Consider the following 16,317-nt stretch of genomic DNA (forward strand, 5'->3'; position numbering starts at 1 on the left):
TCGGGAATTCCGTTTATCGCATTGGCGGTCGGTACGTTCCATACGCCGGGAGGCACGAGGCACTGGTATGTTATTTGGTATACTTACTTATAACGTTAACCTAGCGTTCCGTAATTTATATTTTACATGTTGTGCAAGCTATTGTCCTACATATGTTCCACCAGTTGGGACTGCAGATGCAGCAGTATACCGGCGAGGGAGCAGCTGCTTTGCATGAGTATGGCCGGCAGGTTACCGATTTGGCTTCCCAGACATTGAGGCGAGCCCGAGATGATGAGTGCTTAGGATACCAGGCTGATTATGTATTAATCAAAGCAGTACCATCATGGGCTAGCAGTAGAGCCGGAACGTAGTTGACGTGGCAGGCATGCCCCCACGAGGTAGGGATGTCCCACGAGGTAGGGGTGTCCCACGAGGTCGTGGAGCTCGGCGAGGAGGTGGTCCCCAGCAAGGGAGCGTTGAGGCACCTATTGAGGATGTTGGAGTTGATCAGTCGGGTGACCTCCATGAGTCAGACCATGCTCATAGTGATATGCCGTCATTCAACCTTCAGCTTACTCTAGGGACTTCACAGGTGACCCCGTTAGCTCCATTGTTGATCGCGGGCACGACCATTACGCTAGAGGATTGGGATAAGTATTTTCCTGATCCTCTAGACCCATCGACCGTTGTTGATGATCGTCCGACACGAGATGTGGGGCGCCGACTGAGTTATGGCTCATCATCGAGAGATGCTGAGGATCTTTCACAGGCGCAGGTTTGTTTATATTACTATTATTTATATTTATTTTTATCCCATTGATTAGCCATAATATCTTTATGTTTTTTTTATGGTTTCATCCTCGCCCGTCATGGAGGCCACTTTGTGCGATACTGACCTAGTTGCGTCGGATGATTATATTCAGGATCCCGACGATACCATGGTAAGACAATTTAAATTTTTGTGACTTAACACGTACATTACTAATATATAAATATATCATATACTAAAATATCTTATTATTCTGTAGGTTAATGCTGGACGACAGCCCCTTCTACCGAGCCTGCCAGTCCTACTAACGATCGTGCTGCAGCGCATCCTCCGATAAAGAGGCAGTGTAATGAGGATGATCTTGATAGTGTAGCCTGGCGGGATGGGATGCGCCTCAGGTCAACGACTGCATTAAAGCATACAGGATGTGGGACACATTGATTTTTTATATTTTATGTACATATGACATTCAGTAAATAATAACACCAATTTTTATTGTTTACATTATATGCGCATTATATTTTTATTTCTCCGATTCTTCGTTATTTTAATACTACAACAAAGCACAAATATAGCAACTTAACATCATTTAAATTCAGTACAACCAATAAAAATACATGACACGGAAAACATAAAGATAAAATACTATACTTAACACATACATGTGTTTGTTTAGTCACTACCGCCTATTATTATCTGCTCCAACCACTTAAATTTCTCTTCCAACCTATTTTTTTCTTCTTCCGCCTCTTTTAGTTTCTCATGCATTGCCGCAATTTCTCATTGCATTTCAGAGATCTGGTATTAGTATTCACAGTTCATATTCCAAACATACTGCAAACATGATTTGTAGTATTCCTGGTTAATGGGTTCATCATACCATTCCTCAAACATACATTGATTTCCGTTATTGCATCCAAACAATTGTTGACATATCCAGTATCTGCGCCCAACATTACCATCTGACCAACATGCTTTCAAAATTGCACATTTGCCACAATAGCACCTTGGTTGGTCATTGCGTCTAGACATTTGTTAATGCAAGAAAAATGAAAAATTTATGGAAAGTTTTGCTATTTGTTTTGGTTAAGCGCAGATAATAACTAAAATACGCTAGTTATTTATAGGCAAGACAACACACATAACGTAGTATTTCACCGCGCTATGCTTCGCGTGTTAAAGATTTTTTCGGGTACAAAACAGCTTTTCCAGAAGATAGCTTTTGTAGGCGAGCATCTTTTTAGGTCAACAAGACAACACACATAACGTAGTATTTCATCGCGCTATGCTTCGCGTGTTAAAGATTCTTTCGAGTACAATACAACTTTTTCAAAAGTTAGCTTTTGCAGGCGAGCAGCTTTTCAGGTCGACAAGACAACACACATAATGTAGTATTTCACCGCGCTATGCTTCGCGTGTTAAAGATTCTTTCGGTTACAATACAACTTTTCCAGAAGATAGCTTTTGCAGGCGAGCAGCTTTTTAGGTCGACAAGACAATTATTTTTTTAAAATGGGTTTATGTTAGATTGTTTTACTGAAGTATTAATATTAAATATTAATAAGATTTAACAGCAATGAAAATATAATTTTATTTCATACATTCTGCAAGATAAACAAGTACATAAACTTATTACAACCACATTACGGAAACAAAACACTACGTGTATCCTTGATAGTTGGGCACATTAGATGAACTTCCACCAGGAGCTTGATTACCACCGCTACCCAAACCAGTTGAAAGACATTTACGACGGTCGTGTCCTGTTTGCGAGCATATGCCACATTTGCGCACATAAACGATATCACCAACATCCATTTGGTTCCGTATACATGTTCTTTTTTCCACTTGTCGTTGACGTACTGTTACACCCTATATTTTTTGTACGTAAAACTGCGTCGTGAGCAAAGTAATGTTGGACCCAAAAATGATATCATCTTTGAAAATATATAAAGCAAGTTAATCATGTTACCTCGGAAGTTACAAATATTGAATATCATGAACAACAAGTACAAAGAGGGTTGGAAGGTTTAGAAGCTAAAGGAATTGAAGAAAATAATATTTCGTCGAAAGCCGACAAATTGGGAATGTTATAGCATGTAGTTTTGGGATGAGACTAGGGTGTTTTACATGATAAGGAGGTTATGTTACGAGTTATTTTATTCGTATGATAGTCGTGTGTTATGTTTTGAAGTGAAGCGAGTGGTGGAACAAAAGTTGATGAAAGTCATCACAAGTTACGTTCATAAGTTTTACTAAAACTTTGGGTCAAATGTAACTGCAATTTTCTCCCAATATACTTATAGTTATGGGGTTTTCCACCCATCAAATTAAATATCTATGAGTCTACTTTCCAACGTATTAAACCGTTTGTCAATACGATATCGTAGCAGAGAGATATGAGCATTTTTGCGAGACTGCGCAGACTGTCAGCTACTTGCTTAAACGAGAATCCAAAACTGGGCCAGTTCGGGTCGCTCAAAGAGGCTTTTTTAAAGGCATATCCCCTTCATATATTAGGATGATAATAGGGCAAAATAACCAGACTTAATCTCTGCAAAAATCTTCCCAAATATTTCCCACAAACCCCAGTTGATTTTCTCTCCCTTTCAAGTTCTAATTGGAGGTAAAGCCTAGAGTTTGAAGAACCAAGATAGGAGCTGGGTTATCCCACAAATAAGGTAAGTTTACTGCTATATTTCATCCATTCTTTATAGTTGTAGATTCATGGTAAGTTGTTTTATATTTGTAAGAACTCACGGGATGGTGATCGGAAGCCGTGAGTTCGAGTTATTCACTTGTAGCGGACTATTTTATGGATTGTTTTGTGGACTATTTGATGTTGCTGTTGGGCTGCGTGATTTACTACTGTTTTGTGGAGTTTTAGAGGAGGAAGGTTTTGGAGAAACACCACATAAATGCAGGATGTTCGCAAATTGTCTTGTAAGGTGGCCCCATGGCCAAATTATGACATTATATGTTCAGAGTCCCTTAGTCGCAATTTGGTACACCAGGTTAGTTGAGGCACCGGGTTCCAGTCTCGCTCCCAGGTCGGGGTGTGACAAACTTGGTATCAGAGCAGTTCTGTCCTAGGGAGTCTACAAGCCGTGTCTAGTAGGATCTTGTTTATAGATGTGTTGTGCACCACATTATATAAGCAGGGAGCTACAGGGCATTTGGGAGTTGGTTACCCATCTTTCAAATCTAAATCGTGCTGTAGAACTGAGTTATAAGAAATTTGAGTTAAACTTACGTGTTGGTGTTTTCATACACAGATGACGGTGACTAGGAAGACTACGGCTAGCCAGAGGGGAGATACAATAACAGGTGAGGGGACCGGTAGGGTACCCCCAGTAGATGGGTCCCAGTCTGAGGCCCAAGGCGAGACCCCTACTCAGCCATTACCGGCTCCTCCACCACCTGAGGAGATTCCTAGGGATACCACACATCCAGTTCCCCCTCCACTTTCACCAGATCAGGACTTGAGGAGTGCGGTACATTTGTTGACACAATTGGTAGCTACCCAGCAACAAGCTAGGGCATCAGCTAGTGGAGGATCTTCTGAGGGGTCTGGGAGTTCAAGGGTCCGAGAGTTTATTTCTTTGAGTCTCCCAGAGTTTACGGGGTCAGATCAGAGGGAGGACCCGCAGGATTTCATAGATCAGCTTCACAGGATCTTTCGGGTTATGCATGCCACAGAGAAAGAAGCAGTTGAGCTAGCAGCTTTTCGACTCCGAGATATAGCCATCCTTTGGTACGAGGGATGGGAGAGGTCCAGGGCACATGATGCACCACCAGCTAGTTGGGAGAATTTTTCAAATGCTTTCCTTGACCAGTACTTACCGCGGGAGATCCAACAGGCTCGGGTCGATCAGTTTCTAGCCCTTAAGCAGGGCAATATGAGTGTTCGAGAGTATAGCCTCCATTTTGACTCATTAGCCAGATATGCACCATCCATAGTTGCTACTATGCATGACAGGATCCATAGGTTTATAGCAGGGTTAGCCCCAGAGTTGACCGAGGCATGTGCCACCGCTGCATTGCATGATAATATGGATATCTCCCGGATTTAGGCATTCGCTCAGAATATAGAAAGGGGTAAGCGTCGACAGCAGGGTACAGAGAGGACTGAGCAAGGGCAGCATAAGAGGATGAGATTTCCTAGGTCTCAGGAGCAGTCTCAGGGTAGTTATAGGCCCCAGTACTTCGGACGGCCACCTAGGCCTCCGCCACCTCAGTTACAAGGTTACAGGTATGACAGCTATACTCAATCAGGACCAGGTGAGAGCTCACGGGCGTCGGTTTTGCAATGACAACGAGGTTCAAGGCAGACATGGTCATTTTCGCCGCGGTGTGACATCTGTGGTAGAGGACACTTGGGCCAATGCCGAGCAGGTTCTGATGCTTGTTATACATGTGGACGTCCGGGGCATATGATGCGAGATTGCCCAAATAGAGATTCTGGTGGTATGGCACAACCAGCAAGTTCAGCGACAAGATCATCCATGTTGGTGCATCCTTCTGGGCGCGAGTCTCAATCTTCGGCTGGTAGAGGTCGAGGCAGAGGTAGAGATTCCAGTTCAGGTGTTAATCAGAATCGTATTTATGCTTTAGCGGGTCGACAGGACCAGGAGTCTTCACCAGACTTTGTGACAGGTATATTGACCATTTTCTCTCACGATACTTATGCCTTGATAGACCCAGGATCTACTTTATCATATATTACCCCATTTGTCGCGGGGAAATTTGGTATAGTACCTGAAATACTAAGTGATCCTTTTGCAGTATCTAAACCGGTCGGAGAATCGATTATTGCTAGACGGGTTTACCGAGGTTGTACGGTGGCAGTTTGTAGTCGTCAGACCTTGGCTGACCTAGTTGAGCTAGAGATGATGGATTTTGATGTTATCATGGGCATGGACTGGTTGTCAGCTTGCTATGCCACAGTTGATTGCCGAGCAAAGGCAGTCAGATTTCATTTTCCAGGTGAGGCAGTCCTTGAATGGGTAGGTAATATAGTGGCACCCAGAGGTAGGTTTATTTCCTATCTGAAGGCGAGGAAAATGATTGCAAAAGGGTGCATTTATCATATTGTGCGAGTTAGAGATGCAGATGCTGAGATATCTACACTTCAGTCTATTCCCGTAGTCAATGAGTATGCAGATGTGTTTCCAGATGAGCTTCCAGGTATTCCTCCAGAGTGGGAGATTGATTTTAGCATCGATTTGCTTCCAGGAATTCAACCAATATCCATCCCTCCGTATAGAATGTCACCTGCCGAATTAAAGGAGTTGAAGGAGCAGTTAAAAGACTTGTTGGAGAAAGGTTTCATCAGGCCCAGTACCTCACCTTGGGGTGCACCGGTACTCTTTGTGCGGAAGAAAGATGGCTCGTTGAGGATGTGTATCGATTATAGGCAGCTGAACAAGGTAAGTATTAAGAATAAGTATCCACTTCCAAGGATTGATGACTTTTTTGATCAGTTGCAAGGGGCTAGATTTCTTTTCAAAGATAGATTTGAGATCGGGATACCACGAGGTCAGAGTTCCGGAGAAAGATATTCCGAAGATAGCCTTCAGGACCCGATATGGCCACTTCGAGTTCCTTATCATGTCCTTCGGGTTGACGAATGCACCCGCCATATTTATGGACTTGATGAATAGCCTATTCCGGCCATTTTTAGATCTGTTCGTGATAATATTTATTGATGATATTCTGGTCTATTCAAGTTCAGAGGATGAGCATGTGGACCACTTGCGAGCGGTACTCCAAACCCTCCGTGATCGTAAGTTGTATGCTAAGTTTTCTAAATGTATGTTCTGGTTGAAGTCTGTAGCATTCTTGGGGCATATTATATCCGATGAAGGTATAAAGGTAGACACTCAGAAGATTGAGGCCGTGAAATCTTGGCCTAGACCTACCACTCCGACAGAGGTTCGTAGCTTTATAGGCTTAGCAGGATACTACCGGAGGTTCGTAGAGGGTTTTTCTTCCCTTTCGGCACCATTGACGAAGTTGACGCAGAAATCAACTAAGTTTCAGTGGACGGAGGCTTGCGAGCGGAGTTTCCAAGAGCTTAAGAACAGGTTGACCTCAGCGCCAGTTCTAACACTTCCAGAGGGTCAGAGGGTTATGTCGTGTATTGTGATGCCTCAAGTGTCGGGTTAGGATGTGTCCTAATGCAACATGGGAAGGTAATTGCGTATGCTTCAAGGCAGTTAAGGAAGCACGAGAAGAATTATCCAACCCACGATCTCGAGTTAGCTGCGGTTGTCCATGCACTTAAGATATGGAGGCATTATTTATATGGTGTTCATGTTGATGTATTTACAGATCATAAAAGTCTGCAATATATATTCAAGCAAAAAGAGTTGAATTTGCGACAGAGGCGATGGCTTGAGTTATTGAAAGATTATGATGTTAACATTCTCTACCATCCAGGGAAAGCTAATGTTGTAGCAGATGCCTTAAGCCGCCGATCTATGGGTAGCTTAGCACATGTAAAGGCCGAGAAAAAACAATTAACTAGAGAGATTCATCAATTAGCTTGTTTGGGGGTTCGGTTAGTAGATTCCGACTATGGTGGAGTTGTACTCCAAAACACTGCAAAATCATCTCTCATAGCTGAAGTCAAGGAAAGGCAGTACGAGGACCCAGAGTTGGTCGAGTTGAGAGAGCGAGTCCCGCAGCAGAAGAATCCATTGTTAGAGCTCAAGGGAGATGGGGTTCTCAGATACAGGGGTCGTTTGTGTATTCCAGATGTAGCAGGGCTACGAGACAGGATTATGTCAGAGGCACATTATTGGTGGTACTCCATTCATCCTGGGTCGACGAAGATGTATCATGACATTAAGGATGTGTACTGGTGGAACGATATGAAGAAGAACATTGCTGAGTTTGTCACCCAGTGTCCTAGTTGTCAGCAGGTGAAAATAGAGCATCAGAAGCCCGGAGGGCTAATGCAGACTATAGAGATCCCGGCATGGAAATGGGAGGCGATAAACATGGACTTTGTTACGGGTTTACCTCGTTCTCATCGTAAGTTCGATTCTATATGGGTGATAGTCGATAGGCTCACTAAATCAGCTCATTTTCTACTGGTCAGATCTACATATACAGCAGAAGATTATGCAAAGTTATATATTAAGGAGATAGTGCGGCTACACGAAGTACCAATATCTATTATATCTGACCGTGGGGCTCAATTTACAGCACATTTTTGGAGGTCATTTCAGAGAGGTCTAGGGACTCAGTTGAATCTCAGCACAGCTTTTCATCCATAGACTGATGGACAAGCCGAGCGCACAATTCAGACGCTCGAGGATATGCTACGAGCATGTGTGTTGGACTTTAAAAGAAGTTGGGATGAACATATACCTCTTGTCGAGTTTGCATATAATAACAGTTACCACTCCAGTATCCGGATGGCTCCGTACGAGGCTTTGTATAGGCGTAAGTACATATCTCTTATAGGGTGGTTTGATGTTGGAGAATCTGGGTTACATGGGCCAGACCTAGTTCAGCAAGCAGTAGAGAAAGTAAAGCTTATCCGGGAGCGACTGTTGACAGCACAGAGTCACCAGAAGTCATATTCTGACGTGCGGCGACGAGACTTAGAGTTTGAGGTTAATGACTGGGTATTCTTAAAGGTATCCCCTATGAAGGGCGTGATGAGGTTTGGCAAGAAAGGCAAGCTTAGCCCACAGTATATTGGGCCTTACATGATTATTCAGAGAGTGGGCCAAGTAGCTTATAAGTTAGAATTGCCCTCAGAATTGGAGTCAGTCCATCCGATTTTTCATGTATCTATGCTACGGAAGTGCATTGGCGATCCTACCAGAGTGGTGTCCACAAATGATGTACAAATTACGGAGGACTTGTCATACAAGGAAATTCCAGTTGCCATCTTAGACCGACACATTCACAAGATACGAAATAAGGAGGTAGCCTCCGTGTAGGTTTTATGGAGAAGCAATAATGTGTAAGAGATAACATGGGAAGCGGAGGAAGAAATGAAGTATAAATACCCCCACCTATTTCAAACTGAAGATATGGCTCGAGATGGGATGCTACAACACAACTCTATTCAGGCTAGTAGGTCATCAGGTAAGCTCTTATTTTCTGACTTTCAGTATTTATGATTTACGACTCTTTGAGGCAAAGTATTGTTATTTATAGACATTGGCATGTGTGGCATGCATAGTATATTTTTTGGCTGCATGCAAGTTGGTTATAGTCTAGTGTACGGAGGAAACTCTGGCAAAATTTTTCCAAAGTTTCTAAAAGTAAACATTCGAGGACAAATGTTCCCAAAGGGGGAATGATGTTACACCCTATATTTTTTGTACGCAAAACTGTGTCGTGAGCAAACTAATGTAGGACCCAAAAATGATATCATCTTTGAAAATATATAAAGCAAGTTAATCATGTTACCTCGGAAGTTATAAATATTGAATATCATGAACAACAAGTACAAAGAGGGTTGGAAGGTTTAGAAGCTAAAGGAATTGAAGAAAATAATGTTTCGTCGAAAGCCGACAAATTGGGAATGTTATAGCATGTAGTTTTGGGATGAGACCAGGGTGTTTTACATGATAAGGAGGTTATGTTACGAGTTATGTTATTCGTATGATAGTCATGTGTTATGTTTTGAAGTCAAGCGAGTGGTGGAACAAAAGTCGATGAAAGTCATCACAAGTTACGTTCATAAGTTTTACTGAAACTTTGGGTCAAATGTAACTGCGATTTTCTCCCAATATACTTATAGTTATGGGGTGTTCCACCCATCAAATTAAAAATCTATGAGTCTACTTTTCAACGCATTAAACCGTTTGTCATTACGATATCGGAGTAGAGAGATATGGGCATTTTTGCGAGACTGCACAGACTGTCACCTACTTGCTTAAACGAGAATCCAAAACTGGGCCAGTTCGGATCGTCCAAAACTGGGCCAGTTCGGGTCTCTCAAAGAGGCCTTTTAAAAGGCCTATCCCCTTCATATATTAGGATGATAATAGGGCAAATTAACCAAACTTAATCTCTGTAAAAATCTTCCCAAAAAGTTCCCACAAATCCCAATTGATTTTCTCTCCCTTTCAAGTTCTAATTGGAGGTAAAGCCTAGATTTTGAAGAACCAAGATAGGAGCTGAGTTATCCCACAAATAAGGTAAGTTTACTTCTCTCTTTCATCCATTCTTTACAGTTGTATATGCATGGTAAGTTGTTCTATATTTGTAAGAACTCACGGGACGGTGATCGGAAGCCGTGAGTTCGAGTTATTCACTTGTAGCGGACTGTTTTATGGATTGTTTTGTGGACTATTTGGTGTTGCTGTTGGGCTTCGTGATTTACTACTATTTTATGGAGTTTTGGAGGAGGAAGGGTTTGGAGAAATACCACATAAATGCAGGATGTTGGGCTGGTCGTTTGTCGTAACATTTTCGGGGTTGTTGACACTACTGCAGTGGTCGTTTTGTGTATGAAGAGATTGGGTGTGTTGGTCTATTTTGTAGTATTGTGTGGTGTACATAAGGTTGGAAAATAATGTATATATGTTGTTATTGTTGTTTTTGGTATTGTTGGTGTTATCTTGAATTTGGAGGAAGTAAGGATTATAGGGCAGATGTTGTCCGTTTTAATACAAAATAAGCATGTCGTTCGTTGTGCGATAGTTATACGTTTCGTTACTTAATGATAGTATTATTATCATTGTTGTAGATTAAGGTGAGAAGAGGCGAGTTCAACTTGATGATTGGAAAGAGTGTGATAAGGTATGTTAAGGCTAAGCCTTCCTTTATTTTGGCATGATCTCGTAGCTACATGTGTTAGTAATGAGACATAAAGAGAAGTTCGTATTCATGAATTTATTCACATTATTCTAGTCTCATAAGTTACAATATTATTCCTTATCGAGACTTTATATTCAATTTAGTATTATCTTCTTCCAGTCAAGAGAGTAACAAGCCTATGTATATAGTATTACAGTATTTTCATTACCATCGAGCTATAATCGATGGGCAGGCCCCTATTGGGCAACCTCTGATCAGATGAAAATTTATATATCAAGCCTACTGTGGCCGAGCGCCTATGAGTGAGCCCAGCATGATCGAGATACATAGCTTAGTATGGTCGAGCGCCTATGAGCGAGCCTACTACGGCAGAGCAGTTATATATACCGAGCCTTATAAGGCCGGACAATTATTTTACTTACTATATTGAAGGAGTTGAGTCAGTATCAACAGGTAAGTATATCTCTAGATCATCTTTGACTCCCAATTACTTTCAGTTATTATATTATCAGTTCAGTTTCAACTTTCAGTTATGTTATTGCCTTATATACTCGGTACATTATTTTGTACTGACTACCCTTTTCTGGGGACGCTGCATTTCATGCGTGCAGGTTCAGATAGACAGACGAGTAGACCTCCTCAGTAGGTGTTTCCAGAGTTCAGCCTGATCGGTAAGCTCTACGTCCTTCGGAGTTATCGGGTCTAGGTTTTCGTGTACATCTTCTCTCTGTGTGTGTGTGTGTGTGTGTGTGTGTGTGTGTGTGTGTGTATATATATGTTATGGGTAGGTCGGGGCCCTGTTCCAATCACAATATATCCATCAGTAGAGGCTTGTAGACATATCCTGTTAGTTAGTGCACTATGTTGGGCTTGTAGGCCTGGTATGTATATTTTGGTGGTTTGTCAGTTGTAGTAGTTATGACGGCCTTGTCGGCCCAACTTTATATTGATGTTTATTCAGCGCTAGTTTCTATTCAGTTTTATATTTTGCTTCGCAAATTGTCTTGTAAGGTGGCCCCATGGCCAAATTATGACATTATATGTTCAGAGTCCCTTAGTCGCAATTTGGTACACCAGGTTAGTTGAGGCACCGGGTTCCAGTCTCGCTCCCAGGTCGGGGTGTGACACGTACATAGTCCTTGTTACACACCATTTTAAATGGTTCCGGTGGCTAATAATGCTCAGCACCCACTGGCTGCAACTGCCCACTATAGGTATTTAAGTATGCAACAATACTATATTCTTTATCAACATAGTTGGTTGCCCCTAAACCTGTATGTTGAAAGCACTTGATGGCATGTGAGCACGACATGTGGTAGATATACCATTTTCCACAAGAGCATAACCTTCTGGCTTCATTAACAGTGTGTGTATTATTCCCCCGGTTTTGATGGATAGTGGTGCGAACTTCAAAAATATTTCGCTCGTTGCAATGTTGTAAATATGAATGAAAATGTGCTCGCCGCCTGTATTTCTCAAATCTTTACATTGGTATTGGCATAAATTCAACACCCATTTTCATCAATGACGATGCACATCTAGCCCTTTCAACAAACCTCTCTGCCATCTGCTTGAATGACATTCGCACCATGGCAGTAACAGGCAATCCACGTGCAGACTTTAATAACCCGTTGAAAGACTCTGACATATTTGTAGTCAAAATTCCCCATCTTCTGCCACCATCCGCATGCAAAGTCCACTTGTCAAGCTCATGTCGCATCAACCAATCGTCTTCCTGCCTGATAGATTCCATGCACCTCCTGAATTTACACTCTTGGTGATATGTTGCAGCCATCCACATTAAATCATGCAAATCCTTGTTGGGATATGCCTTCTGGAAATTGGCCTTCAAGTGCCTCACACAGTAATGGTGGTAGGCATACGGTTCCTGCCATGCACGCAAATTTTGTACAGAACTTAAAATACCACCATGCCGATAAGATATTAGACAAATACCTAAACGCTATTTGAAAACGTGCACTTTCAAGTGGTTCAAAAATAGTGTCCACGTCTCTTGGCTTTCATTGGCACAAATAGCAAAAGCTAAGGGAAATATACTTCCATTAGCATCTACTACAACGACGATCAATAATTAATATCATACTTTCCATAGACATGTCACGACCCAAACCGATAGGCCGCGACGGGCACTCGGTACCTTACTCAACCGAGTACCAACATAACATATCTTTTCGTATCATACTATCATAGATAACTAAGTCGGAGAGGCTGCCGTGAGATAGGTAGAATACAACATGTAATACCAACGTATACATAAGACATATGTGCCTATAAGACCAAAATAACTACTCGTTCACTGAACATAGGCCGACAAGGACATACAATCTTTTACGTATATGACATCTGTCTACAAGCCTCTAAGAATACATAATTGTCATAAAGGTCCAGCCAGAGCCCCGCCATACCAAACAATACACATCTAAATCATACTGACCAAACAAGCAACTTCGGAGCAAATGGAGTACACCAACATATTCCGCTGAGCTGATCGCCTACTTGGAGGACTCTCGACCTGTCTATCGAGACCTGCGGGCATGAAACGCAGCGTCCCCAGACAAAAGGGACGTCTGCACAAATAATGTGCGAGTATCTAAGGAATGAAAATGAGTAAATAATAGACATGATAGAAACATGGAGTAAAAGACTCGACATATACGTCTGCATAGCTCTGTGAATCATTTCATTTTTATAATGTCATGCATATGCGTATAAATGTCATATCATGCATAGGTATATACGTTCATAACATCATCAAGCCTCTGAGGGCATCCCATCATATCATTTCGGCCACTGTGGGCAGATCATCAACGTATACCAGCTGATCAGATGGTGTATATAATGCGGTAATATTTTCTCATATCCCATATACTTATAATATACGCATATATAACGCCTTCTGGTCATGGGTCAATGTACATGTATAAATGCATGAAATGCATAAGAAATACGTTAATAAGATTTCTCGAATATCATAAAATCAATATGCCTTTCGGACAAACTTTATCAAATACATATTTTTCTGAGACCCATGAACAGAGGATATAATAATAATTCACACGGGTAATCAAGAATATAGACACCCCTAATATTTCTATGAATAGAGTTATTTATGAAAGTTGCGTATTTTGCTCGTTTCGTTTGTATCATTTGGATCATGCAAAAAAGAAAGAAAGTATAGCCTTAACATACCTGGACTGATTATCTTGATAATTCCTCTAACACACGTCTTTTGCGACGAAACATATAACGGCGGATCGAGGTAGGGAAAAATCTGTATGATATTCTTGAGAAGGATTGCACCGTACTTCCTTAGAATTTGCTAAATCTTACGTTCTTAAGACGCCATGAAATCTGGTTTGAAACTGATATATGTATCTCTCTTAACATGCCAAATCTCTCTTTAAATTGATATATGTTCTTAAGGTGCCAATTTCACGTTTTGAAGGAAATATTGAAGCAACTCACGTTGCTAAGATGATATGAAATTTGGTTGAATCTTTGCTGAACGTTGTCTAATTTTGATCATAATATTGTATAACCTTTCTTGCTGAAGTTCATCCGTAACTTTGAAGATGAAGTATCTTTATTTTTGTGAATTTTGTATTAGTGGGCGTGGCCCCACACTTTTGATGACCAAGCCTTTAAATGTGACACCATTTCACTTATCAAAAGAGTCACATTTTTTATTTGTGAGTCACTTTCATTTGCTGCCACGTTTGGGCACCTTAGGCTTATCCAAGATTCCTTAATCAACTTTGTATTCCCTCACTAATCCAATAATTAACTAATTACTCACATAATTAAGAATTATCTCAAATTACTTAAAATACTACCCGCTTTTAACATACCTTATACACTTTACTATCATGGTCATGTGGTACCTTGTATGACACTAGTCCATAAATATCGGGTATTTTAGCTCGAACCGTATTTTATCCCAACATGTCAAACTTTGACGAAAATTTATTTTCTTTAATTTGCTTTCCCTCTCACCTTCACGAATTTACTCATCACTTGTTTGAAATAGCATAATGCTTATAATCTCAAAATAATCTCATTCCCGAACTTACGTCGATTAGCTTACGACGAAACTTTAACGTAAGAAAATGCAGAATGTAACATCTCATTTCCGAACTTATATCAATTTACTTATGGCGTACTTCCACGTACAAAAAAATATGGGGTGTAACATGAGTGCCGTCTATGGATATTACCGACCGGCAATGCAGAAAACCATCAATTGCTAGTTTAAATGCCCAGAACACATATTTGAATATATGTTCTGGTATTCTCGGACTCCGCTCAAGCTTCTATTCAACAATAGTCCCGGGGTTAAAGTGTTGCACTGCAGCCATGTACTTGGCTAGAGATGCAAAGGACTTATCCCAGTTACCATAAACAATTTCAAACGCACGTTTGCGCCCGAGAAATGCCTTTCTTTTAGTAATAGTGCACCCATATTCCCGGTGGACGGATGTTATACACTCTTTGATCTTGTACCTTATGGACGCTTCAATGTGTGGAATGAAGACAAGAGAAATCAAGTTAACATTCAAGTTAAAATGATTCTCACTGAATGTGTCCATTTCATAATTGTGGGTGCCAATGTATTTACCCACACCCTCATATTTGTTTTCTTCTTCCTCGCACGTAGCATCCAATTACAACCCGTAAACCATCTACGACAGACTACCTTGTATACATCTGGAGATGACTCATGTACTGTGATCTCACAACACTCTTTTACGTTGTATATTAGCACCGCCTTGGTTAGGCACGCTTTATCGGGAAAAAGCATGCCCTTTGACAGCACCGTTGCTCTAGATTCATCCCACATTGCTGTCCGAATTTAGTCAATATCCCTTGTGAGGGAATCCACATCCGGCATACTTGGCAAATGATCAAGGTAGGGAATCTCCCTTGAATGAAACGGCACGTGGGACTCATACACTATTAGTCTAACGGGGTGGGGGTGGACCATGCTCCCTCGTCAAATCAGGTCCAGCATTCTCTTCTTCCTCATCATCACCCTCATCAGGGAAGGGTGTGTCATCTCCAGACTCATCGGCATTGTTGTCATAATCACTATTCTCTTTCTGACTTTGTACATCTGCCAGATCATGATTAAATATGTCGTCTTCGGGCAATTGAGTAAGGACAGACAGGACCTTCAGGATGCTCGTTTTCACTGCACAACCAACAGAATAATGAGTTACTCAAATTGATAAATACTTTACATATAGCTATATCACTTCACTTACAAATCGTAATGTGTTGACATCCCATGATGGACATTATCTTGTTGGTGATGACTCCCTGATGGAACACCATAATCCAACATACCAGAACTAGGCATATTTTAACTGGGCGTTGGTTCATAACTTGTAAAATTCATATCTGGCCGGTACCCCCTGTGGAATATATGAGTGTTAATACAAATTCAATACAGCAACAATAAACATCGTAACACAAAGAAAAATTGAAATTTACCACTCGTCTTGTGGATTATGTAAACTATGAGGGAAATTATTTCCTCGCTCCTCATTCGCCCGTGGAGATAAGTTTAGATCAGGCCAAACTCTTTCAGTCGGAACCTGTTCGGCTAAAACTACTCTAAAATAACCACCCGATGACTGAAGGATATCCTTGCTTTGCGCAACCTCATTATTGCGAACGTCTTCAACCTTGACGTACATTTTTCAATATTTTTATCACAAGAAATTACCGGTATTCATCCGGAGTCCTCAAAAAATCTC

This window comes from Nicotiana tomentosiformis, chromosome 2 (genome assembly GCF_000390325.3).
Source record: "Nicotiana tomentosiformis chromosome 2, ASM39032v3, whole genome shotgun sequence".
Classification (NCBI taxonomy): domain Eukaryota; kingdom Viridiplantae; phylum Streptophyta; class Magnoliopsida; order Solanales; family Solanaceae; genus Nicotiana; species Nicotiana tomentosiformis.